A 27,221-nucleotide genomic window follows, 5' to 3' on the forward strand; every position below is an offset into this window, starting at 1 on the left:
AAGGGACCTTAAAGATAATTTAGTTCCAACCAAACCCCTGCCTTCCAAGGACACCTTCCACTAGACTAGGTTGCTCAGAGCTCCATCCAATCTAACCTTGAAGGCCAGGACACAAGACATGGAACTGGTTGTCGCCTCCAAAAATATCAACCTTTTATATGTGCATTGGCACCCTTTACTCTAGACTCATAAACATATTCTTCTTTTCTTCTTCTGGGTCTCTTTTCCCAGGTAAAAGTGGCAGGACCAGAGGAAAGAAAAATCAAGTTGTATCAGAGTAAGCTTAGACTGGATATTCAGAAAACTTTCTTCCCTCAAAAAGTTGCCAAGCATTGGAATAGGCTGTCCCGGGTGGTGGAGTCACCATCCCTGGTGGTACTTGAAAGCCGTGTAGATGTTGCATTTGGGGACATGGTTTAGTGGTGAACTTGACAGTGCTGAGTTAATGGTTGGACTTAATCTTAAAGAGCTTTTCTAACTTAATGATTCTATTAGTCTATGATTCTTTAATTCTTGCTCCTCTTCTGCTTGTCTCTAATTAAAAAAAATAATTTGATTTGAATGCAATATTAGCTTTAAAGAAATAGACAATATATGTAAAAGCAAAATTACCTAGAGAGGCAGTGTATAGTTTGTATCTTTTCACTCAGTCTGCATTACATTATCAAGAAGAGGGAGAAAAAAGTCATTCTGCTCATGTTTAAAGGTGATTTGCAGACAGCAATAGATTGGTGATGTTCAACATTGACTTCTGTCCTGAGCATACGTGATGCTTTGAGTTCAGTGAGAAGGGTGTTTGTAAATGAATTAGGACTGTGGAAGTCCAGATTCTTTGATGATTGTCAAAATATTAAAAGGTAAGTGAAAGAGGGGAAGAAAGGTGTTTCACATTTCTCCTAGAGATGGAGACAATGCAGTTGGGTTTTATTTTCAGCAACCACAGCCCTGCCCACTTTGCTTGGCTTCACTGAAAATCCAGGAAAGAGGCACTGATGCTGGTTTACTGTAGTACAAGGAAATGTGAAGTTGAAGAGCACTCCAGGCCCTCAGCTAGACTTCAATAAAGAGGAAGAAAACTGTTCCACACTTGTCCATCAGACAAGCTTCACTTTGGAATTCATTGACTATTTGAGCCACTGATTCACAGACATATTCAGATGAAAACAATTCACTGTATCAATCATTAAAAGTGTCTTGATTTCAAGTGTCATGTGAGTTACTGTTATCTCCAGAACTCAACATTACAGAAGTTTTTACCCTATAAATGGAGAGAAGAAAAAGCATTTAATGATAGACCTGGTAATCTTGTCAGGTCATCAGTCAGGTAATGTCATCAGTCATGAGCTGGGCTCAACCTTCCTGGGGGGTCCCTTCCAACTCAGAATATGTGATCATGTGATTCTCTAATGTCACTAGTGATCAGATATCAGATTTACAGAAGCTACTAGACCTACCAGTAGTCCTAACTTGCAATAAATAAACAGGACCTATAAAAGGATCTGATACTTTGTCCTCTTTGATATTGACATAACTAACAAGAACTAAATTTTATGTTTGGCTTGTGCATTGCTTTTGCAGACTATTGTGGTGGAAGCCATGTGATATATAACATTTATAGAGAAGTTTGTTCCATTATGCATACTCTTCATATGTCAGCCCAATGAACTCCTTAAAACAGTTATGTTTTAAAAAATGAGTTTCAAAAGGTTGGGTCACCACAAGGAAAGATTTCTCCTTTTCTCTATATTATTACGTGGAGAAGACAAAAGGGGTCTTATGAAATACTACATTTTTTATCTGGCTTGGGTATTAACTTATAAAATCAAAGATTAAAATGTTATAAAAAGTGATTTTTATAAAAAATATAAAAAACATAAAATGTGAAAAAATAATCAGAAGTTGGTGACTGAGAGATGGGTAAACATAAACACTGTGCTTTAGACAGATGGGGAACTATGAGACTACCCTTAGATAAGTCAGGAAACAAGAAATACTTATAACCATCATTTGTGTGAGTCATTATTGTTCTTACAACCATTTTATACTAAATGGGATTTAGGTGTAGCTGGGATTATAAATACAGGAACAAATTATATGTTCTCAAGAGTTGGCTCAAGAGTCAACTGTCTTTTCTGAAGAGTAGGAAGGAAATATTGAAAGTTTTTCTCATGATGATGGTAGATTTTTCCATTTTTGTTGCCATTTCTTTTTACTCTGGAAACTGCTATTCCAAAGCTTCCTGTAGGATTAGAAGAAATTTTATTTGTTTTTAAATTAACTTTATGAGTATTTTCTTCACTAAACTATGAGAATTCCATAATTCATGACTTTGTAATTTAAAACATTGGATGAAAATCTGCATGCAATGTTCATCCAGCAGAAGTTGTGTATGTGTCGGGATTTAGGAATTACAAATCCTGTAATTCACTAGCAACACCAAAGATAAGAACAAGACCAAAACAGAATACTGTCCTGATACATGAGTCCTATAAAACCTACAGAAACTACGGTGTGACATGCTGCACAGTAATGCAAAATATATTCTACAGAATTTAGTCTTTTCTTTTCATTTCTCTCAATGGGTTTTGACATGGAAAATTCTACACTGCAGGGAAGAGAACATTTTTTAGTAGGTAGACTTTTTCTTAAGAGATCATTTGGATCTGCTTCATGCCTTGAAATATAAGCCCTCAGGGACTGTAATACACAATGTGCACAGGAGAATGTATATAAAGATAAAAAAGACACAAGAGTATTCCCTAGTGATGTAAATCCTTGTTTCTTAAGCATTTATGAGATGCCAGCACACAGATACTGATTTGAGCCTTGGCAGCATCAGAATTTTCAGGGAATTTGTGTAAGAAACCTGTCAGAGCCCTGAGATACCATTAAGTGGACAGAAGGAAAAGCCAGTTTATCTCTGATCAAACTGGATGCTACAGGAAGCAAAGGGACTATGATTTGCAGACTGCATAATTCCAGGGAGTGAACAATTACAGGATATGTTGCCACAAAACATTGGTAAGTAATACTTATCTGGATTCAAATGTGGCTGGTAAATTTAGTAAAGAAGATAGGACTGTGAACAGTTCAAGTCACACACCACGTCTCTGTGAGGAAATTCTTGAGCAACAATCACAGACTGAGACACTATTCTCAGGAAACATTGTGGAATGATTACTGTTTTCCTACACACCTGCTGAGACATCCATTCCTAGGGATGAGATATCAGGCTACACACACCTTCTTCTCCATGCAGTACATCTATCTTTTATATTCCTAACCCCAGGGCGAAAATGGAAATCAAAGGCTCACAATCAGAACAGAAAGAACTGAAAAATGTGGGGAAATTGAGTTACGTATCTGCACATCGATGTTTGTCATAATCCTCTGAGCTGCTGATTCAGCGCTGTTTCCAACAGAAATCCTAATAAGACAGCAGCTTCAATTGCCATCTACATGTTTATGCCTCTTCCAGACCGTTGGAGGCAAAGTATCTGCAAAGAGAAATGATTCTGTTAATCACCTAGGTACATTGTAAAGAGAAGGAACAGCTTTAGAACTGAGCTTGCTGTAAGAATGTTGACATGATTATTATGTGAAATAGATGAAATACTAACTGCTGCAAGATCTAAATACAAACCAGGCCACTGCTACAGAATGAGGGAGGATATTAGATTTTCTTCATTGTAAACAACACTTAACTGCCATACACCACTTGGTTTAATCTCTAACAACAGATCAAGCTAATGTGGCAGTGAGAATATGCTTGTTTGAGACAAAATATTCTTGGGAAGGTGAAGATTTAGGGAGAAAACCATCAGCATCCCATAGGCTTAACACTTTTACATCAGGTAAAGGTAATATTTAATAAGATACTGAGTTGGAAAGTGAAGCAGCCTGAAGATAAAATTATGCAGAAAGCCAGCATAAAAAACATAGCTCTCTATTATGGGAAAAGTTTTGCTTTGCTGCTTCAGTCTGGAGCTGAGCAACCCCCTGCCCTCCTTTTCCTTTTTATAGAAACACTAAGATTGAAAAAGACCTCTAAAACTGAGTCAAACCATTAACTCAACATCGCTAGATGCACCACTAAACCATGTCCATAACCACCACATCTACAGGTTTTGTGAACACTCCCAGGAACAGTGATTCCACCATGTCCTTGGGCAGCCTGTTCCAATGCCTGCCTCCCCTTTTGATGCCATTTCTGAGGGCTGGAATGGGATCAGTTGGAGACAGAGGATTCCTTCTCAGGTTTATAGATGCATATGCAGCATTAAATATGTCATCTGTTTTTTGTTTTCAGATTCTAGCTGATTTTGATGGCAGAGATGTGAATAAACCATGCAACCACCCCAAAATCTGGGCAGAGGTCAGCAAGGCTGTGAATCCTCAAGAAACCTTTTACCTTCTTGCACTCTTGGATATTTTCTTTCATGCCTCTGAACAGATTGTCTAATAACCTGTGCCTAAAATGCAATCCTGTCAAGAGATTTTAAATAGCCACACAATGAACACAAAACTCAAATCCCGATTCAGTAAATACAGCAAAGTGCTTTGATGACTCAGGCTCTGACTTGTTTTGAGGTAGAGATCCCTGCAGGAAATCTGAAAGGGAAAAGCAAAGGTGATGATCTTTTGATATCCACATAGAAGTTGAAGAATGTGTTCTGTCTAAGGAATGGAGGAACAGAGACATTAACATCTGTCTTAAAAATTGCAAAGGATGGCCATGATCTTTACAGCCATGGTCTTAATAACACACAAAAGATATCAAAATTACACTTTGTCTCACAGGCAGTAGCAGGGATGAGAATGGGTTGAGCAAAAATAACATGTCACTGGCAAGAGGGGTTAGAGAAGACACAGGAGACCTGCCTTTCCAATCATCTGACAGGGTAGAAATCTGCTCCATTTAAGCACATTTCATCTTAATACATGTATAATATTGAATGCATATTCCCAGAAGACTCTGAAGTTTAGCAAACTGAATTGTGTCAATGATTTCTCTTTGCAAAGCGGAAAACTTTGTGGCCAGGTATCTGCAGCGCTCCTTCAGCTTGAGGATGACCTGTAACACAACCAAAAGAACTTTCTGTATCTGTTGCTACCACGCAGTAGACACACAAAAACCCCCACCAAACCTGCTGTCTACCACCAAAGCTATGGGGGTTTTTATAGATCTGAGCAGCCACAAACCTGCTGACAGCTAAGGTCTCAGGCCTGCTCTGGGAAATTTCAGCAGACACAGGAACATCTTTAAAACTTGGTCTAGATCCTGACCCGCTGATCTGCTCTAGATGCAACTGTGTTTCTAATAGAATCAGAACAGTTTGAGTTGGAAGCCACCTCAAAGACCATCCAGTTCCAACCCCCCTGCCATGGGCTGGAACACCTTCCCCAGTCCCTTGTTGCTCCAAGCCCCATCCACCCCGGCCTTGAACACTTCCAGGGATGGGGCACCCACCATTTTCTGGGCAACCTGAGAAAAGATGCTTACAGTCATGCTAAAAAAATGCATGGGCACTGATGACATGCTTTTTTTATGTCCTTTGGGCATGCTTTGAGAGCTTGGGTTTGGGTCAGACATCAGTTCATCAGTGAAAGGCTTCCGCTGGGGCAGAAGCTGCAGGGTGTGACAGCAGAGGGGACCGGGGATGTGTCTGGAGGAGGGATGAAGGAAAAGTGGCTCCAGCTAGCAAGTCAGAGCTGAAATTCGAGCAAAAATATCGCAGCTGAGGGCTTTTTATTTAGACAGTGAGCTCAGGGAGGAGGTAAAAGCAGAAACCACCTGTTTGCTAAGACAGAAAGGGCGTTTCCTCCCCACACGGCGGGGACTCGGCTCCCCCGATTCTCTACCCTTCGGGGAGCACATTTCCCTGCCCCTCTGGCCGGGACTCCCAATCCCCTTCCCCCGAACCTGTCCCTCATCACCCACAACTCCCAGCCCCGTGTCCCCAGCTCACAACCCCGGGCCGCTCAGTCCCGGGCTCTTCCCCGGCTCCCCCCGCCCCCGGCCCGCAGCGGGGCCCGCAGCCCTCCCCGCCCAGCGCTTCCCCTCCCCTCACTCCTTAAACCCGAGCCCGCCCTGCCCGGCCCCTCTCCGGCATCGCCGCCGGCCCGGCCCGGCTCCCAGCCCGCCGCTGCCGCCAGCTCCCGCTGTCCTCCGCTCCGTTCTCTTTCTCTCCTCTTTCTCTCCTCTTTCTCTCCTCTTTCTCTCCTCTTTCTCTCCTCTCTCTCTTCTCCCCCTCCTGCAGGGGTGGATGCAGCACTTTGCCAGTTCCCATCACTGACATGTCCCTGTGAGCGCAGGGGGGCTCGGGGGAGTGTGTCTGTCTGTGTGTGTCCGTGTGTCTGTCTGTGCGCTCCTGCCCTGCCCGCCCATCCCCGCCAGGCTGACAGCTCTGCAGGGCGCACCCGGGTCCGGAGCCGGGCTCCAGGGACCACTGCGGGTGGTGCCGTGTCTGTGCAGGTAAGAGGACGTGGCTGGGTTTGCAAACCTGGCACCTGGGGCACTGCAACTGAACACAACCTCTGCTGTGTCTTTTTATTATCATTTTTCCCCCTGGTAGGGAGGAGTATCAAATTCAGATGAATAATTTATATATATATATATATATATATATATATATATAAACTATGCAAACATGCCGGAACAACGTCTGTCTTTTACAGAGGAAATATAGGAGGAACTGTGTTCCATTATTCTTAAGCTGAATTTATTTATTTCTCATTTAGTTAACAAAGTTTTAAGACCAGAGTCTGCCAGGTGAGTTGGTCACCTGAATCAGGTCTGGTGAGCCTTTAAATTTGGCTTAGCATATGCAGAAGACTTCACTGCATGTGATAGAGCAGCAGCTGAGGGTTGAGTAATGCCTTCACTGAGGAAAGCCATTGACACGAGGTTTGACAGATGTCAAGATTGCACTATAATCACTGTTTTCAATCTTGGTTCTCCTAACATAAATACCTCAGGAGTTTGATGACCTTACAACTTCTTCTATTCTGTCTTTGTGTTGGTGCAGTTTCTATCAGCATGTGGGAGTACATTGCTGTGTTAATAAGATGTTTTCTCCACATTTATTACAAATGTGTTGTCACCTTCTAGTTGTAGCCTGTAAGCCTTCTTCTAAAGTGCCTAATTAATCAGTTCCTTCTCTTCTGAATTTTTACATAACTAGAGTTCTTAAAAGAATGTAGTGACTGCTGACACTTCACAGCATTAGCATGCATGTTGTGCTGTGCCTGTTTGCATGTATTTTGATTAAAACCTTAAAATAACATAGCCCATCTGTGCAGTATGGACACTAATGGGATCATTCTCAGGAAGATGCATCTGCAAAGTGTATCTGAGTTACCATGTGCTCAATTAGCAACCAGAATTACTTTAGGTGCATGCCTGAATCTCCTTTTTCTCTTTGATGAATGACTGTTTAGACATCCGTTTTGGGGGAGTTTGTATAGATACTAATTGATAAAATCATAGGGAGAAGTGTTGCCAAATAGGTCAGGCAGGCAATTGCAAGGTTTGTTCCACTTCAAAACCTATATGACTTCCTTTTTTTCCCTTAAAGATTAGGCATTTAGTAGTTTTAAGAAAATTTTCAATCCTACCAATGATCATACATATTTTTCATTAAGATGCTGCTATTCTGAATATGCAAATACTATTGTCAGGACAACTGGGAGAGTGTCCTGAGTAACTTCCAATTAGACATATCAAATACATGAAGATAGATTTTATATCAATGAAGTGTTTATAGAATATTACTGCAAAAGAAACTCCTGAGTATGTGTTGTGGATTCACTGTGCATCCTCAATAAGTGCGTTGTGTTCTATTGCATCTAATAAGAGGCAGAGTTGGATGTTTTGGCATCCTTTCTGGTGAAACGGAGAAGAGTCCAATTCTAAGCTTAGGAATGGGCAGCCTACCAACTGATGAATGTCATCTGGTTTTGTGTAGAATTTCTCCAAGTAACTTGCAGAAAGGCAGTCCTCAACACATTGTGGAGCAGAGAGAGGAAACCAGGTCTTTTGACCTTTAAACCAGCAGATGACTGTGCCTCTCTCTCCTGGGATCAGTTTGGGGCCAAATCTTGTTTGTTTTAACAGAAAATAATTCTCTTTTATTTGAGTGATTGTCACTTGAATTTGAGCAAGACCTGTGCCATGAATGAGTCTTTGGGTTGGAATAGCACCTCTGATGGAGGACTCATTGCAGGGGAAGTATCTGTCTGACTCATGTTACACTGATTCATCTTACTATGGTGGAAGAAAACCTCCCCAATGGGGACCTAACAGAGGAAGAATGAGGTGAAAGGATTAGTTTATTTTTTTGTCTGTGGGAAGGTTTTTATGAGCTCAGAGACCCAGACAATGTGTGGGTGAGCATGTCTGTAGCGCCTATACATAAGTTTTTTCTTACTTTTTCTTGCATTTCCTACAGGTTTAAATCAAGCATCTTTGCTACATGCCAGACCTAGCTTTTGATTCTGGAGATTATGATGCTGAAAATAATAGGACTAAAAAACCACTTTTGTTTCCAGCATGTGATAACTTTCTTACTAAAATATATTCCAGAGATTTGTTCCATAATTATCTTGGTTTCAAAGGATATTTCAATTTGTCATATTGTAACACTTTGTTCTAAAACTTGTTTTGATAAATCGCTGCTGGGTAATCACAATTTCTCCTGCTTAAAGACCATTCTTGAATTCTTCCCATTTCTCACAATGAGGAGAAAAACCATTAAGAAAAAACTTACATTATATCAACATCTTGTGTGTACCACCACACCTGAATGATACAGGTGGTCCTGGGCTGTTTCAGCTCTTCAGGCAATGCCAAATTCCCCAGCCATTCTTACATGAACTTTAATTGCGCATTGTTTCCTATGACACTGAAATAGCTCCTTCCAGGCTTCTCAACCCTGTTTTCCATTGCAAGGAAATGTAGTGGTGCATTTTTGTCTTTAAAACTTCTTCTTTAGAGAAGATAGATTCCTGGATGTCTTTCCATGGATGAGTGGGTCTTAAAACAGGAGTGTTCGGTCCTTACTGGGTGCTGGTCGCTTTGTATAGGCACTACCAACTGTTACAAAGATGTTTTGGAGTTTGAGAACTCAAGTTTGGGGAGTGAGAAAAGGGGGAGATGGCATCTACAGAAATCACTGAACTGTAGCTGAGGAACTGGGGAGGTTTTTTTTTTTAAATTCTCATAGCATATGTAGGTACAGCAGGAAAATGGACATATTGGAAATTGGTCCTCTTTGGACACAAACTTATTCTGGCAATTTTCTTCATCATGTGCTTCATTTTATTTGGTGTTTTCTTAGAGGCTTCTTCCCGTTGCTGATGGAAGTTTAGTAATTCCTTCAGTGGAAATCACATTCTGAAGCTGGCAGGAGCAAAGGTTGGCTGAGATGACTGTCCCAGCTCCTTGAGAGGAGCCAAGCAGAGGAATGTCTTCTGCAGAAAGAAACTTCTGCAAATATCTCTTGTATTAGAGACTGCCAACTGTTACAAAGATGTTTTGGAGTTTGAGAACTCAAGTTTGGGGAGTGAGAAAAGGGGGAGACAGCATCTACAGAAATCACTGAACTGTAACTGAGGAACCTGGAGACTTTTGGGAGGCTTGCAGGCCTTAAGTCTTAAAATGATCTGCTCAGGGTACACTCATACTTGCATTGTCCTTTGCAAGCAAGTATAAAAACTCAAGTCAATAATCATACATTTATTTTCCAGGTTTTTATTTCAAATTTTGTTTAAAATATACTGCTAGGTTCTGTGGGTTTTTTTAGGTTTTTTTTTCAGTGGAGAGGAGGTCTTAGTACTAATAAATGTTGTCAGAACATCTGAAGTCATGACAAATGAAATCAGGGATTTTTACCTTAAAATTGCAGCCCAGTGATGTGTAGTCAGGGACCATATGTTGAGCATGTTTCACTGGCAACCTTTGGCAAGTCACTGAGTCTATGAACAGTCAGTTCTTCCAGCCGTGAATAAGAGATAATATTAAAAGGAGGTTTTACATGAATTGTGACCTTAAGTTCCTAAAAATAGCCTAAACAAATCAGGTTTATATAATTTCAAAGCATCCTGATTTCTTATTAATTGAATAATATATTCCCTAACAATTGGCAAAATTTATGGAATCCGAGTGGTGAAGAGAAACTAGTTGGAACTGATTTTTTGAGAAGCATAGAATCAGAGAAATACAGAACTTTTTAGTTGGGAAGACCATCAAGTCCAGCCATTAACCCAGCACAGCCATGTCTACCACTACACCCTGTCCGCAAGTGCCACATGCATTTTAAACACCTGTAGGGATGGTGACTCCACAGCTTCCCTGGGCAGCCTATTCCAATGCTTGACAACCCCTTCAGTGAAGAAATCCTTCATAATCTCCAGTCTAAAGCTCCCCTGGTGCAACTTGAGGCCATTTCCTCTTGTCCTATCCCTGTCACCTGGGAGAAGAAAACAACCTCCTCACAGGTCTTCTATTCAGACATAATAATGGATCCCCAAGAGCTCTACAGCACCTGCTTTCTGTCTCAGGACTTTTCCTTCATGTGATCTCCTTTGCCCTTGCAGGCTGCTGTGGGGGTTGTGATCAGCAATTACAAACCCTGGACTGGAAAAATTTTATCATGTGAATGTGAGCCACAAAACAGGAGGGATAGCTCTGCTTGTGAGACAAGTTGCTTATTCCTTTCTAGTCAGACTATGAAGGTGGGAGTGGGGTGATAATACTTATTTTTCAGCATCACTAAAATGTCAATTGAATAGCTCCTATTTCACCTAGGAAAGACAAAGTATACACACACTATTAATGCCCTGAGAAAACTGTTTCAGTATTGGCAGTAGGTGGGTACATCACCTACCAGAAACTTGTGTAACAGCTTAGAGATTTAATCTGGAGTGGGGAGAAAAAAAAAAAAAAAAAAAAAAGAACCCACACTTCTCTTTAATAACCAATTTTGATATACAACCAATATGTTGTTTGGTGGACCATTAATTTCACAAATCAGGTGATGCAAGTAGTGAGATCTTTTGATTCCTTGTCCTGCTAGCTGCAAGCTAAAAAAAAAAAAAAAATTGTTTAGGAGCTCAAAGTGGCTGAGTTGCTATTCTCTATTAATTCAGGTTTTCATGGCAAATACCTCTTATAATTCTGTACACTAACAAAGGTATTAGATTTAGGAGGCTTCTTTCTGTAAAGCAGAATGAATTCTCTGTAAAAACTTCCCATTTCTATCTCAGTATGGAGGAAATTCAGCATTAAAGTCTGGGCAGATACCTGTGGACTCTGGCACTCACAAACTCTTGCTCTACAAAAATAAGCAAAGCAGCCTGTCCTGGGAGCCCACTGAGGAGTAACAAATCCCACCCCAGTGTGTGTGGGGCTGCAGAGCTGGACAAAAAGTGCCAAACCTGGACCTGATCTGATCACGTGTCACAAAGCTTCTCCAAGCGCGTTAGCCTCGATTATTCATTAGGAATGAATGAAACTGAGTTATGGGTCATGTTTTGCAAGTGCTGTCAGTCCTGATTATGCAGTGGTGTAGATTTCCTCTGCTCAGGGAGCGCTGTTATTGCAGAGCTTATCTACTATGCAGTAGATGTGAGCTGTCCTTCTCCTGCTCATCAGAATCTATTTACTTTGCATCGATTCAGTTCCTTAGAAATTAATCTTTGATTCTTTGCAGAACAGAAGGATCCCTTGTGTTTGGGTTTAGCAACTGGATTTGATTATTGTTATGTCCTGAATATTGATTCTTAAGTGATTTTAATAAGATGTCAAAACTCCCATATTTCACTTCATATTTGAGGGCAGCTTTAAAACATTGACAGATTTAAATGTTTTTGGACTTTGTTCTGAGCTTAGCCAACATTTGGCTGTGGTTTGACTATTTATTGCCCAAGTGCAATTTTTTCAGTGCTTAACCATGTTGAAGAATGTTCCCACTGTCAGCACCCAGATGTTTCCTTCCAGAGCAACCCAGTTAACATTGATTACCATGGGAAGAATTATTCTGCATATTGATTGCAAAGATTTTCTTTGAGCTGTAAAGTTTAGAGGTACTGGGGGATTTCTGTTGGCTCCATGATTAGTGTAAAACTAATTACCTCTTATATGACAGAACTTAATTAATTCCAATTTCACCAGCAGATAAAGGCTACAAATAATCTGCGTGAACTGTCTTGGTTGCCAATGCCGTTCTTAGTAATGAAACAACAGCTGGTACCTATTTTACAGCACTTGTACTGGGCATTCCTGAAAACCTTTATCCATTTCAGTGGCAGGACTGGTTTTCTTCACAGTAAGTTAAATACCTTAATGAATCTACAAGGAAAAGAACACATGGTTTTCAGTCCATTGTAATGCTTGATAAAAAAAATGATTTTCAGTACTTATCTTTGCAAAATATACCAGAAAATGTGCAGCAAACCCCACTGACTTGGTCTAGACAGGGCGGTCAGGCACAGTGGTATTAAATTCTGACTGGGAAATTAATTCAGCCCTTACCAAGAGGCAGTAAGGCACAGCTCTTCTGTAGCACCTGGAATTCTTCTGTTTCTGTGTGAGCACTGACAAAGCTCAGATCTGCCTCATTTCCATGATCTGCAGCAGAACAGCCCAGGATGCTCAGTCTGAACATGGGACCTGGTAGTATAGCTCTGCAATAGACAGTGACTTCATGTTCGTGCAGCAAGAAGAAAAAACCAAAACATTCCTTTTGCAAAGGACAGTGCTGTAACATAGGTAATAAATCTGTTCAGCTGCCCTGGGAAGCTGAGGCAGGAAGGAGCTGCTCATTCCCAACAGATGGGTTGACAATCCCTGTTCAAGTGTGTTATTTCATAAACCACCTTGAGTTGTTTCAAGGCAATTTCCCTTGTCCTGCTTCACTGGTATGGTACCACCTCTAGAGTGTTTCTGAGAGTGGTTTTTATGTTTTCTGGAGGCTTTTCTTAATTATATGGATAAGTACTTTTATGATTGATTCCCAAAATTAAAACAGTTTACAACTGGGCTTATGTTATTTTTTTTCTTTGCCATCCCTTGGGTTTATTACTGAGTACATTTTCTGTTCAGTTTGTACTCAAGCTATTTGTATATATTTGACTACTTTGTTCTTATTTTAAATTTGATGTTCTGCCTTTATTTATTTTTTATTGCTGCCTTTGATTTTTTTTCTCCTTTTCAGTAGATATTTCCACTGCCATATTTTCTTCACTTAGGATCCTTTTCACTTCCCTTACCAGCTGTTCCCAGACTATGGTCCATGACCCCAGGCAGGCTGTGGCAGTTACAAGTGGGCTACAACATGAAGTTGCTAATTTTGGATGTGGTTACACAGGGAAGTTAAAGAGCTGTTGGTTTCCTTCAGCAGTTTTCTCAGCCAAGACTGATAACATGCAGGAAAAACAGATAAAGCATCATGTACCCTTATACCAGATTCCGCTGGTATGATAAACAACTTAAACCTATTTACTCTTGCTTCAATTTCTCCTCATTTCCATATCTATGATTCTGCTCCCCGTGTCTCTCCCAGAGAGTGTTTTTGAAGGCATAACCTCTAAGGCAGGTCCTGCCCAGCCAAGGAAGCCACAGAGGGTACACTGAGTTTTGGGGAGTTCTGTGAAGTCTGTCCCTCTAGTTGAAAGGGTTGCTGGCAGTTTTGTAGGTCATCAGGATTCAAAATAAAAAAAAATACAACATCCCCCCCAAAAAAAACAAACCAAACCAAAAAAAAAACCCCTAAAACCAAAAAAACCCCACCAACCAACCAACCAACCAACCAACCAAAGAAAACCTGCAAACCCAAACCAAAACAGGTCAAGAAAAATCCCACCAGAAATAATTCTGGTTTAACCAGTGTCAGTTTTTTCCCTTTGCTGTATGCCTTTGTACTTCTCTTCATTAATGACTTGTAGATGCATTATATCATGGGCTCAATTCCCTTAAATAATTGCAATGGCTCATGGCATGGATGGACATTTGCCACTGGTTTGTGTGGTATTTAACTTCTCTTGGGTCTGTCTGCCTCAAGCAGAGAGGCTGAGTGTGTGTGGAGATGGGCCTGTCCTGCCTGAGATGTCATGCTGGCTCATCTCACCTAGTTTTAGATGTCTGTTGTTGATCCTCCCTTTAGGCCAGATATCCCTTGCTGGCTTAAAAATGGTGGAAAAAATACAAAGCTTTTCAGGGTAATTTCATTTGACCAGTTTGAAATAATTTATTGCCTAGCAGTGTCTGTTTGTCTTTACGGATTATAGAGGGCTGGCAGGTGGTTTACTCAGATACAGACAACTGCACTGTAAATCTCTGTATTTGGTCAAATGAAACCTCATCATTTCAATAAGGCACAGCAGAGTATTGGCAGGACTGGTTCCCCACAGCAGCCTGGAGTGGCCATGGCTGTTGACCCAATGTCAGTGGCATCTCTGTCAACAAATGGAAAAGTTTTATATTCATTAAAAAAGCAGTTTGGGTGAGCAGGAGGGTCTGGAATAGCTGTGGAGAGGTGATGTGTATTTTATCCCAGGTATCAGGTTTAGGATGTTTCAGGATGTGCGTGATGTGACAGTGAAGTCATATAGCTGATTGTCAACACATGTAAAGATGACAGAGGGAGCATAAGGCTGTTGGAATGCACATTATCTTTACGAACTTCTCTCTCTCATGCAGGCCCCGTGGAAGAGGAGTGATTACACTGGTTTTGGGGAATACAAGCCTTTGGGTTGATTTAGTGCAACTTTAAGACATTTCTGACACAAAGCCAGTGTTTATTCTGCATTGAAACCCAAATAATTTCTGGAACATGGCAGGCAACAATTTCCTGTGAAACGGACACTTGCATAAATGATCATTTCGCTTATTTCTGTTACAAATGGGACAAGGTTTATTAATTCTGATTTGTCATTAAGAAGCTCCACAGAGCATGGATTTTTTCTTTTGTCAGTCCTATGCTGTCTGCAAAAACTTGGCCTTTATCTACTCAAGTGTCTCAATAAAAATTGGCCTTTATCTATGGAGTCTCTCAATTAAATAGCAATATTATGAATACTCTTGATTCATGCCTAGGTGGGGGGATCTGTGCCATTGTGCAAACAGCTTTTCTGCCTCATTACCAGCTCTTCTTGTTTCGTGAACTTGTTTGCCTGATCAGATGATAAGTGCTAATCCCTTCTCTGTTCTGTTACATGATGCTGAATTGGATGGCTGCAAAGCTCATAAGAGTTTTTCTCCTTCAATACCGTCAGGAAGAATGGGAGATTTGAGGATGCTATTAGCCCCTTTGGACCTTTAGTGCTGTATGCTCATGGGGTTAGTGAAATCCTGTCTTTTACAAGGTAAATTTTTCCACACGAGGATCAAGTCTTGTAAACAGGGCACCCTTTGCTCCTGTTCCAGCTGAGATAATGTGGTACAGGAAAGCCTTGCTTTGGTGGAAGACTTGGACAGCTGAACTGAGCTTAATTCTGGCTCTGTCACCATAATTTTATACAAAATAAACCACAGAAATCACAGAATGGTTTAGGTTGGAGGGAACCTCAAAGATCATCTTGTTCCCACCCCCTGCCACAGCCAGGGACAGCTTCCACTGGTCAAAACCCCATCCAGCCCATCCTTGTACACTTCCAGGGATGGGGCAACTGCAACTTCTTCATCTGAAATCCACCCAGGTCCCCATTCCCATATAAAAACCATGGTATTTTAAAAGTGACAGGTGAAGAGTCTGGTTTTAATCCTATTTGTCTCACCACCTGGCTGCATTTTTTATTCATTGCCTAACTCTCCTTCATGAAAAACTCCATCTTGGGAGCTTCTCACATTGCCTGGGAGATGAGACAATGGCAAGAGCAGCACCCAGACCCCTGAGCAGTGAACAAGTGACTGAGAGGGTGTCGTAGGTTTTACACCAGGTCCCTGCTGTCCTGCAGGGCTTTAAAGAGGGTCAGTGATCAGCATTTTATGCTTTTAGAATTGCTGCTGTTTTAAGTGTGTTGCCTGCAGTCAAGAGTGTCTTCTTCCCAGGAATTTGAATGATTGTTGGGTTAATAGTCATCTTGATGCCTTAAGTTTTGGCTTTCATGTTTTCCAGATTCTGTGCTGCCTAGGGCTGTAGTTCTCAGCCTCACATTGTGTCAGTCAGCTCTCTTCACAGAGTAGGTAGACGAAACAAATCCTTTTCCTGATGAAGACCAAGGACAAGTTTCAGACCCAAAAGCATAAATTGTGGTGGACTGAAGAAGGAAAACAAAAAGGATGAGACCTCACAACCTGAAGCTGTGATTGCGCAATTAAACCCCAATATGCAAAGTGACCAAAACTTATAAAAGTCTAAGACCTTGTGACTGGTTGCCTATTTTGTGACCATTCTAAATCTACCTTGGGTGTAGCCCTGGTCAGGCTCTTGTCCTGCCCAGGGTGTACCCTAAAGGCCTTTCAATAAATATCTACTTTATTCTCTATCTCTGTCCAGTCTCTGTTCCAAGTCAGCCTTCCCAAGGCATCAATCTAAAACACCTAATTCATATTTACTCAGCATTTTCACAAGTGTTCGGACTTGTGAAATCTTTTCTTTTACAGGAGATGGTTCTCTTTAGCCTATGATTTATCAAAAATACAAGATTTTTGCCTTCTTGGAGAAGCCAAACTGAAAACACTCTGATTTTCATCCCCTGGAACACAAAATCATAGAAAGTGAAAAGAATGGGAGTTAAAAGCTAAAAATTGCAGAAGGAGCTTGTAAAGTGTTAGATAATCAGGGGCAACTTTTCAAAGATTTGTGCTACTATTTTCTAGGAGAAAGGAGAAATATGATACCCATTTCTTATTAAATGAAAAAAATAATTGTCTGATACCTGAAGGAGAGTAAAAACTGAAATCTTCCATCAGTGTCACAGAATATCTGAGCTGGAAGGGACACACAAGGATCATTGAGTCCAGCACCAGTGAATGGCCCATACAGGAATCGAGCCCACAACCTTGGTGTTGTCAGCACCAGGCTCTGGCCAGCTGAGCTCATCTTAGAATAATTTCAGATGCTGCCATCAGGTTTATAACAAAATAAATTCTGAAAACACTGGAGAATGCGGGCATCGATCCCACTGCCTCTTGCATGCTAAGCGAGCGCTCTACCATTTGAGCTAATTCCCCATCAGTGGTGCCCCTTGAGTGGAGTTTTAGGAGGAAGCACTAAAAATACATCCCCCTTTGGTGACCATGCACAAAACATGGCAGGCGTGTCTAGTTCAGTGCCTGCTGCTATGCTGTAGGGTCCCAAATTTCAAACTTTTAATGAGAAAACTTGTTGATGAAAATAAGTAATTTTCTCTGTGGTTGGGTGTTCACAGGTTACTCAGGGATTACTTTGTATTCAACTTTGTATTTAAGGCTCAAAGATTCTTTCACTAAGGTCCTTCATTTTATCACCTGAATTTGGGGAAAGGCATCTGAACTTGTTCACCACTGATGCTTTATTAGGCAATAGAAATCAATTCTTTTGGATTTGTTTTAAACAAGCAGTTAAAAAAAAAAAAAAAAAGTCATCTTTCCCATGGGTTTTATGCTTTCTGGGAATAAATCCATGAAACCTAAGAATTCTGTCACTAGCAATTATTTTCTGTGATTTAAGGTTTCATCAGTGTCTTTGATGTTATACAGACTTAAGTGGAAAATGACTCCCAATTTATTGATGCTCATATTGTGTTGTCTGTATTTAGGGACATTCCAATAAAAATTTATGGAGTACTTTAATCTGCTAAGAGGTGTGCTGAGAGACCAGTGCGATTGCCTGAACATTGTTCATTTTGTGAGCTGTGCTACTAAATCAGCAGAGCCAGCGAAGACTAAATCACATATCTCAGGGTATGATTTTTAAAAAAACCTATTGTCTATGTTGTCTTCCACTGATGGGGTAAATTCAGATGGAATACTTGAACTATTAAAAATGCATAATTTTAAAAATTCGTAACTTTTAAAATACACATTTTTTAATGTTTTCAATAATTGTCAGAACCTGTAGATTTAAAATTATGACTTAATTGTTTTTTAAAAATTATATATGACAATATTGTGAAAGAATAATGCCCTGAGACTGCTCTCTGGCAAACCAGGTGAACTGGAACATTTCTGGCCATATCCTTCCTAGGCAATTTCATCAGGAAATACTTGAAAGCACAGACTGGAAGCCACTGACCTGCGAGTGCCAGGCAGCAATCTGAATTAAATGGGTATCTGCAAACTCCAGTGAATCCCCCAGTCCACGAGTGCTGATACTGGGACCAGGACAGGCTCTGGTGGATCTGCCAGCAGAGGAAAGGGGTGTTAAGCAGTGCCCATGTGTTCCCCCGGGCCAGGCAGGAGCCGAGGGCAGTAATCATGGGAGGAACCACGGCGGGATAGCCTTTCCTTACCATCCTTCTCTTCTGCATTTGTGGCGGCTCTGAGGCTACTTTGGTCCCTGGGAGGGGTAGAGAAGTTCCCAAGTTCTGCCCACATCCTGCCCGTCCCTGCCTGTTTACTTGCAGGGCTGGAGACTGCAGGAAAAGCATTCCTAAAGGCAATCCTCAGCTGCAGAACAGAGCTCAGGAATAAGGTAGGTCTTAGCGTGCCTCAGAGGCACATGGAGGGAAGAATGCTTTTCCCATCTCTCATTCTTTTCCTAAAATCAGGACTGGGATGATATAATCCATTCCTAGATTAAATCTCTGAATTTCCCCTAGAAATGTTCCCTTTGCTGTGAGATTCACACTATGCAAAGGTAATGATCCTATTTATAACTTGTGGCTGAAGAGAAGTCTCTCATTAAGTAGAACCATCTTAGAGTAACTGTTGAATGGAGTTCAGTGCTTTGGCAGCATTTATTTTAAGAGCTTGTCCTCTGCAGAAATGTTGGTCAGCCTCAGCATCAGTGTCTGTGTGGCTTTTTTCCTACTTCGCACTTGTGTACGTCCCTTGGAGTTTGGGTTTGCTTTTTTTTTTTTTTTTTAATTTTTTTTTGTAGTTATTGGTTTTGTTTTCATTTTTTCTTTTTGATTTACACTAATAGAGTTGCAGCTGCACATCAGGATGGAGCCAGGCTCTGAGATATGAGAGATTTGCCACAACAAAAAAGTAATTGGTTCCTGCAATTTGGAATCTGATGAAACTGAAGCGTGTTAAGGTTGAATACTCGGCCTGCTCTTGCATGATCTTTCCAATAATTCATGTTCCTTTGAAGTCACTTCATTGTCATGACTTTCCTGGGTTTGAATTGTTGCCAGTGAAACTGAGTCCTCCTGGTATAATTCATAGGCAGGAATAATAAAGCTGACATTCTTGCATGTTGGTATGTGGGGAAAAAAATCTTTTTGCCCCTAGGATGTTATTAGGAACAAGATGACAACTTGTGAATATTTTCCAGGTATCATAATGCTTTAATATATTGGAATGTTGAATAACATCAGTGATAACATCACAGCAATGTGTGACATAGTGTTTCTCTTGCCCTGAATTCCATCTGTTGTAGCATATGGTGAACACCAAAATTTTAATGCTGAAATTTATTTTAGATTTTAATACTATTTATGTCTTTTAATACTTTGAACCTTACAAGGACTTTACTCATGAACTACACAAAACCAGGGAAAACTGTGGTCTTATGGCTATCCAGTGGCATACCTAAACTAAATACTTTAGAAAAGTAGTAGACTGGCTTTTATGAAAAGTATCCCAAAGCAAATCCTATGGAAAAAAAATCTAATGGTGTATGAAGGATTTATTTGTGCATTTTGTTTTGTTTTCCATGGTGATCTTTTCATAAATAGTATAGTTACAGGTGAGGTAGACAAGTTGCTTCATGTGAATAAATGAATCAATACATCAAACTAATGCAGTGGTGTGGAAAAGCAAGCAGCCTATTGTCAGTGAGAAGAGACTTGGGGGTGTGAGGCAGGATATGCTTTTCGATTTGCTGCAATAAACATTTTTCCACAGACTTCAGAAGTGGAAGTTCAATATAAAGACTGAAGACCTGCATTATGCTCTCAATCTTCTGTTTTGTATATCTCAGAGGGAAATAAAACTGTCTTTTGAAAGGAGAGGCCAAAAGTGAGGAGATAGTGCTGTTCTCTCTCAGACTTGAGAGTCAAAGCTATGGTTCAAGTGGATGGGAGCACCAGAGAGGAGTTAAACCCACACCAGCCTTCTGCTCAGAGGGTTGATTGTGATACAGAGAACCAACATCACTCTCATCTGTCTCACACAGACATTTCAAAGGTATTTCAACAGACAAATGTCAAACCTGGCCGTTGTACTGTATGGTGCCAGTGGTACAGAGAAGACTGTGCCATGGAAAGGCATCTTTTATGTGAGATGAATTAAGTACAGTGGCTCTCCAAAGCTTTCATACCCCATGTAATGTTGAAATTTTGTAGCTTTCCAGCACTTGCTAGTGAGTAAATGCAGCAAGACCAGAATTCCTATGCAGCAAACCATAGAATACCAGAGTGATTTGTGTTGGAAGAGACCTTCAAGACCCTCTGTTTCCAATCCTGCCATGGACAGGGACATCTTCCCCTTGACCAAGTTGCTCAAGGCCCCATCCAAGTAGGAGCACTTCCAGGGATAGGGCAGCCACAGCTTCTCTGGGCAAACCTATGCCAGGGCCTCTTCCTAATATCTGATCTAAATCTACCCTCCTTTAGCTTAAAGCCATAACCCCTTGTCCTGTCACTGCATGCCTTTGTAAAAATTTATCTTTCCAGGCCTAGCAAATTACGGTTCTTATAGATTATTTCCTTTCCCTTTATAGTGTTTTGGGGCATACACCCGTTATTGTTCACAGTGTAATTCTCTTGGATATCTGATTTGCCTGAGAGATGTAAGTATTTGTGCTGGCATGGCATTTCACTGGAAATGAAAGCCACAGTTCAGCAGTTTAGATTTAAGCCTGCTGAATTTTTGAAAGAAAATTCCTTCCTTGAATTTGGGAGTAACCCCAGCAACCCACATGCCATGCATGCCAAGTGGAAGAGAGGGTGTGGAGGCTGAATGGGGAGCAGGAGTGCATCAAAAAGCCTGGAAGTTGGATGTGTAGATAATGGCTGAAAAATGCACTTTCTTACATAGCTTTAAAAAGTCTTTCCCAGTAAAAATATAGTGAATGCTGTTACTATAGCTACCAGCAAGGTCTTGTGCAGAATTTCTTGAGGTATTTGCTATGTAGTTGAACAAAAGTTTTTCTCCGTTTGAGGATGCGGTATCATCCTGTATTTAGTTTTCTCTCCATTTAACCAAGCACTGTTAAGCACCAGGTATGTTTTCAGTTTCTGTACAAAGGAGAAGAAGAAAAGGAGCTTGAAAATTTTTATTTTCTTTTTCTCTTGATTGTGCAAGTGAAACGTTGCTGATATAGCTGAGCTAGTGTGTAATATAATTTTTTACTTATTTCTCTGTTTGGGATTATTTTTAGGCCAAGAAACAGCTAATAGCATTGTGGGCTTTACCGTTTACCTCAGTACAGAAAAAATTAAAATTTTTTCACGATTAAACAGCAGTCCAGCAAATTGTTCTGGCCATAGAAGTCAGGGAAAGGTGTCAGATTAAAACATGACACTGCAAACAGAAGAGGAATGCCTACATTTTACAGATCAAGCACATCATGTGTTGGTACTGAGCATTCAAACAGCTTTCTAGCCTAGTGAGGGAGTGTTCTGTCTCATAAATCAAAACCGAGAGTTCTATAGATCAGGAAAGGTACTGCAACTTTGAACAAGGTACAGAGGATGTACTGGGATTGTTAGGAATAATTTTGGACTTAAGTTGGCTGGGAAGTTAGACTTCACATTATTGTCTCTTTTAGCTGTACTGATCTATAAAAAAGTGTTAGTCTCTGAATACATTGACATGAATATAACAAACTTTCACACATCAAATTAAGTCTCATATCTATGGAAAACAAGTTATAACACCTGTTTCATCTCTTAAAGAACAGGCTGTCAGACTTGCTAACAAAGACAAAACAGCAAAACAAGCACAACCACATCCTTTTCTTTTATTTAATTATTTTTTTAAAATTTGGCAACAGATAGATTAAAACAGTTACTCTTCATACAACAACTGTGTTGAAAATATTTGCTTAACTGAATATGATGTCAATTCATGTGCATGTCTGCCCTTGGCAATGTATTAGTACTTTGGTATTTTCCTTGGCACTAAAAGGAAAAGAAAGCAGTACCTTTTTGCTCCTGAGTGGAGGAGGAAGTCTAGGGCCAAAACAGATGTAGAAAGGCCAAAGTGCTCAGGGCCTTTTTGTACCCTTTATTTTTCTGGTGAGGGCTCCTGAACCTCCCTGCAGTCAGTGAGAGCAAAGCATCACCTGCTGGCATTTGGGTCACTTGAGCCTCAGGGCTGAATTCATCCAATCCAATTCATGAACAGTGAAAACTCAGAGTGAAGTTTAACCCTTTAGGCAACCCAGAAGCGCCCCATAGTTTTGGTTCCCATATCTGCTATATTTCACCCAGAAACTAGACTAAACTCTGCACAGGATGTTCTTAAGCTCTCCCTGTGGAAACTAGTGTTAAAGTTCAAAAAGACATTGCTTTTCCTAGCTCCATTTTGGTTCTTCTTCCCAAGCCTGCTATTCCTGGACAATTTCATCATTCAGGAAGGGAGATCTGTTTAGAAGTCAAGATGTGCTGCTTCTGTTCCCCGTTAGGCAGACTTTGAACTCAAGTCTATTCATACTCTGCCTCTGAACGTTATCAAGTTTCCTATCATTACCTTTACCATCTTTAGCTGTTGCCCCTTTTGACTGAATTTCTTATGTCACCATGACCAGACAGACATCTTCTCAAATATTGGTATTGGTTGGGACACCAATATCTAAATCTTTGCTCTTTGCCTAAGCTTCTTTTATTCTCTCTGGGGAGAATGAGCCTTTCTTGTGAGTAGTTAATTTATTTTATTTTTCCTCTTGAGAAAGAGATAAAATCAATCTGAGTATGGATTTTTTTTTTTTTCCCTCTCTCCATGAACTTGAAAGGAGCTTAAGTATAAAACCACATAAGATTTAGTTAGACACCTACAGCCTAAACTTAAATGAGATAAATCCCAGCCAGAGCTCTGCTATGTCTTAAGAAAAAGAGTGTAGTGTGAGGCTGTTTGAAACTAAGCTTTATAGTCCAGGAAGGCACAGATTTAATTTGTTTTAAGTTCTAGCACTGCTGTCTAAGTAGATATCTCTTTTCCATTTCTACAACTTTTCCATATTCTTTCTCCACCAAATTTTCTAATTTTGCTTTTGTTATTATTTTCCTGAAAACACTCTGTGTCCTTATCCATTTCAAAATATCCTCTCCCCAACTAGCAAATAGAATCTTTGATACATATATTATCTATGCAATAGCTCTCTCTTCTTTTCAGGTAAAAATTCATGATATTGCATATGAAGAGGTAGGGAAAAGGGAATGAAGTAACTTTTGGAGTTTCAAGTCTTTTTGAAACAGTTTGAGGCACTTCTTCCTACAGTAAATTGTGTAAATTTTAAATATGAAGAAATGATAATGTTAGGAAGACCTGAGTGTGTTGTTTCATGTTTTGTTCATGTGATCTATAATTTCCCTTCTTTCTTTCATGGCCCATTCCCTTTTTGCTTTCTCTTTTTCAACAGCTGTTTCTGAAACTTGTGTGGAAGAATGAAAAGGAAGGAACCAGAGTGGAGAGGATGGGACAGGGTGAGAGCTGAAATGGTGCAAAACCCTTCCAGCCAACGTCAGAATTATTAATCTGACACTGTCACAGCCCTTGCCATAAGCACAGACAGGCAGACCCAGCTTGGTTCAGGGATATCTGCCCATCTCTCATAAGCTCCTAAGTGACAGTCCTCTTGCCTCTGTCAGCTGTCTGGTCTAAGAGCTGTGTGTGTAGAGTGCAAGCTTTTGTATCTTATCCTTTCTGTGTGAGTGACAGTGGTGAAGACAGCCCTTCCTGTTAGGAAACAGGGATAATTTATGTATTTTCTCCAGCTACATCTTTGTGTTTAATTTAAAGCTGTCAGACCCTTATTTGCTCTACTTGTCTTCAGTGTCTTCAGATCATGTTCTGTCTTCATAGAATCATAAAATGGCTTGGGTTGGAGGGGACCTTCAAGTCACCTAGTCCTGACCTCCCTGCCATGGGCAGGGACACCTTCCACTAGACCAGGTTGCTCCAAGCCCCACCCAACCTGGCTTTGAACACTTCCAGGGGTGGGATATCCACAGCTTCTCTGGGCAACCTGTGCCAGTGCCTCACCACTTTCAAAGTAAAGAATTTCTCCCTAATATACAATCTAAACTTGCCCTCTTTCAGCTTAAAGCCATTATCCCTTGTTCTGTCATTGCATTATCCTTGACAAAAGCCCCTCTTCAGCGCTTTAGGTACTGGAAGGCTGCTATAATGTCTTCCTAGAGCCTTCTGCTCTCCAGGCTGGATGATTCCAATTATCTCAGCCTTTTCTCAGAGGAGAGGTTCTCCGTCCCTCTAATTCTGTTTGTGGCCTCCTATGGATTCACTCCTACAGGTCAATGTTCTTCCAGTGTTGCTCTAAATGGGATCTCATGAGAGTGCAGTAGCGGAGCAGACTCACCTCACTTGGCCTGCTAACCACTCTGATTTTGATGTGGATCAGGATATGGTTGAAATTTTGGGCTGCAAGTGCACATTGCTGTCTCATGTCCATCTTCTTATCCACCAGCATCCTCAATTCCTTCTTGGCAGGGCTGCTCTCAATCCATTCATCCCATATTACTTAGTTTTCCATCTTATTCACAGCCCTGGGGCCAGAAATGACAATAAAAGTGACAAGGCAGAATTTTCCTGCAGGTCTCCTTCTGCTGGGATCATGATAAAATCATGGAAGGATTCACAGTCAGTGATTTTCTGAGTATCACACTCAGAAATTGAGAGGGGTTAAGTGTGTTTTTCTTCTCAATCTTGGACTTAAGATCTCTGACACGTGATAAACTCTGCTTCTGCTTGACTCCTCTGTGTTCCCCTAACCTGCCTGTCCCATGCTCGTGGTGGCCACAGTGGTGTGCAGAGATGGCTGAGACATCAAAGATCCAAATTGTCTTCACTCAAAACTGTCCTGTGTTGTGGCCATGCTTCTTATTTCTCTCACTTTATAGGAGTCTGTGTTGATGGTGAAGACATTCACAATACAGAACTTACTTTGTGGTCAGAAGAGTTGATTCTTCCTGCCTCCTCTTAGCCCAACTTCTTTCATAAGAAAGAGAAACCTTCCAGGTCAGAGCCAAAAAGAGACTGGAGGCAGCCACTTCCAAAATTTTCAGTCTTAAGTTCTTCATGCAACCTCTCCATTCTGCAGACACCTAAGTTGGGTAGAGTGTCTAACTTTAGAGTTTTTCTGTTGGGGCTTCCAAGATTTGCCTCTGCCTTAAATGATTTGAGTTATACAATTACGAGAAATTAAGTGGCAATCCTACATCAGTTCCAGTACCCCCTTTTGTTTTAGGTCAGTTCTTAAAATGCTTTGTTGCAATGCCAGCTAACTGTGAATTGCTTTCTACACTGGAGCCCTGCTGCAACAAGGAGGTAAAGACTGGCCTGTTTCTAGAATAGCTGGTGAGAAGGGGTACCCTGCCAGCTGCCTGTATCTGTTCAATTGTCCTTCCTCACTCCGGTGTTTTAAAAGAGAAATGGCCATGCTTGTCCTCAGTGAGGGAGAGCATGGAGATTCTCAGCTTGGGTGGGTTTCAGGCAGTAGATATGAACCACACAGTGAGAGTGCTGGATGGAGAGGGAAAGATTGAGAGCTGAGGATGCAACGCTGCTGTCTGTACCTCCGCAGGCAATGACAGATTCCTCTTATTTTCATGGCCTTTATTCACAGATTGTTCACTTTTGGTGGTGTGTTGGTGTCCACAGTAAAGTTCTGGCTTTCATTACAAAGGTCAAGACCATTGAAATTAGACCATGGAAAGGCTGTGCAGTACTAAATCTCTTAATCAAAGGCACTTGTTGTTTCTGAACAAACTTTCATTACATTAGATGTCCATCATCTTTTTGAAAGACATGGAGGAGGAACTCACCCACATGGTTCAGGAAGGAAGCATTCATGTTCCTGTATTTGGGAAATTTTCTGTCATTTGGATCGTTCAGCAGAAATGTTGGGAAGTGGTAGGTGAGTGTGTGGTACATCTCCAATTAGCATGGCCCTGTTACTAACCCTGAGAGTGACAGACAATGGGTATGAGCTCATTTCTGGAGTTTGTAGGGATTCTGGTTATCCAGGCCATTATCATAAGCCATAGAGCAAGGAATGCAAAGCAATTCTTCCTTGCCCCAGTTAAGAGTTCTGGGAAATGCGTTCACCAGGCTCCTCTTTGTTAGAAAGTATGTTGCCTATTTTCCAAATAGATTTAGGCTGTTACCCCATCCCAATCCCTCGCTCCAGCTCTGCTCACTAACTATTCAAAGCCATGACATATGGGTCTTTTTACTGACATAATTCTCAACTGTACTAAAAAAGAAAATATTAAATTTCATTCCAAGAGCTGTAAGACCTTCCATGAGGATATAAAAAGCAGGAAATTGGCCCTGTAAGAGTGGAGTACTCTAATATTGAATAGCCTTCAGGGGCTCAGTGTTAAAGGCTTCTTCCTAATAGCTAATGTAGGTTGGAACAGTTCAACCTCTGCTTGAAAGGAAATGGGATTTGTAGGACTTTGCCAGTACAGGTTTGCAGGGCTTAGGCCAAAGGACTGATGTTCTGTGACCCTGTACAAAATCAACATGCTCCATACATACTACACTAAGGAGAGTTTGAGCATGCAGTACTGAGAAAAAATCTCAGGATTTTCCACTCTATCACAAACTGTTCCTACCATAATATTTCTGGACATCATTTTTTGGCCTTTGTCTTGCTTGTACCACTCGTCTTTAATATGGACACCCTGCAGACAGATGTGAAGGTTAATTCAAATGTATGAAGCTCTGGGAATAATGTTATTTATTACCCCAAACAGCCAGTGTGCCTTGTATTGTCTTCAGGTGATGGATTTTCCATCTCCAGTACATCTGCATGCTGCAAACCCTGCTTCAGGAACAACATGAGAGACATTTCAGCATTGTGCTAGGTTTAAAGGAAGAAGACAAAAAAAAAGTATGGGCAAAGTTTTATAACTTAGCCTTGTGCAATACAGTCATTATTAGGGTG

At 40.8% G+C, this 27,221-nt stretch overlaps 1 protein-coding gene across 1 annotated transcript in view; it reads left to right on the forward strand.

The window, feature by feature from the left end:
- Nucleotides 1-6,131: 6,131 nt before the first annotated feature.
- Nucleotides 6,132-27,221, forward strand: part of COL22A1 (collagen type XXII alpha 1 chain) — a 239,922-nt gene continuing 218,832 nt past the window's right edge. Inside the window, exon 1 of the mRNA XM_040065878.2 lies at nt 6,132-6,475. The gene's annotated coding sequence lies outside the window, so the exon portion shown is untranslated. The remainder of the gene's footprint in view (nt 6,476-27,221) is intronic.

Source organism: Hirundo rustica, chromosome 1 (assembly GCF_015227805.2).
Source record: "Hirundo rustica isolate bHirRus1 chromosome 1, bHirRus1.pri.v3, whole genome shotgun sequence".
In the NCBI taxonomy this organism is placed as follows: Eukaryota; Metazoa; Chordata; class Aves; order Passeriformes; family Hirundinidae; genus Hirundo; species Hirundo rustica.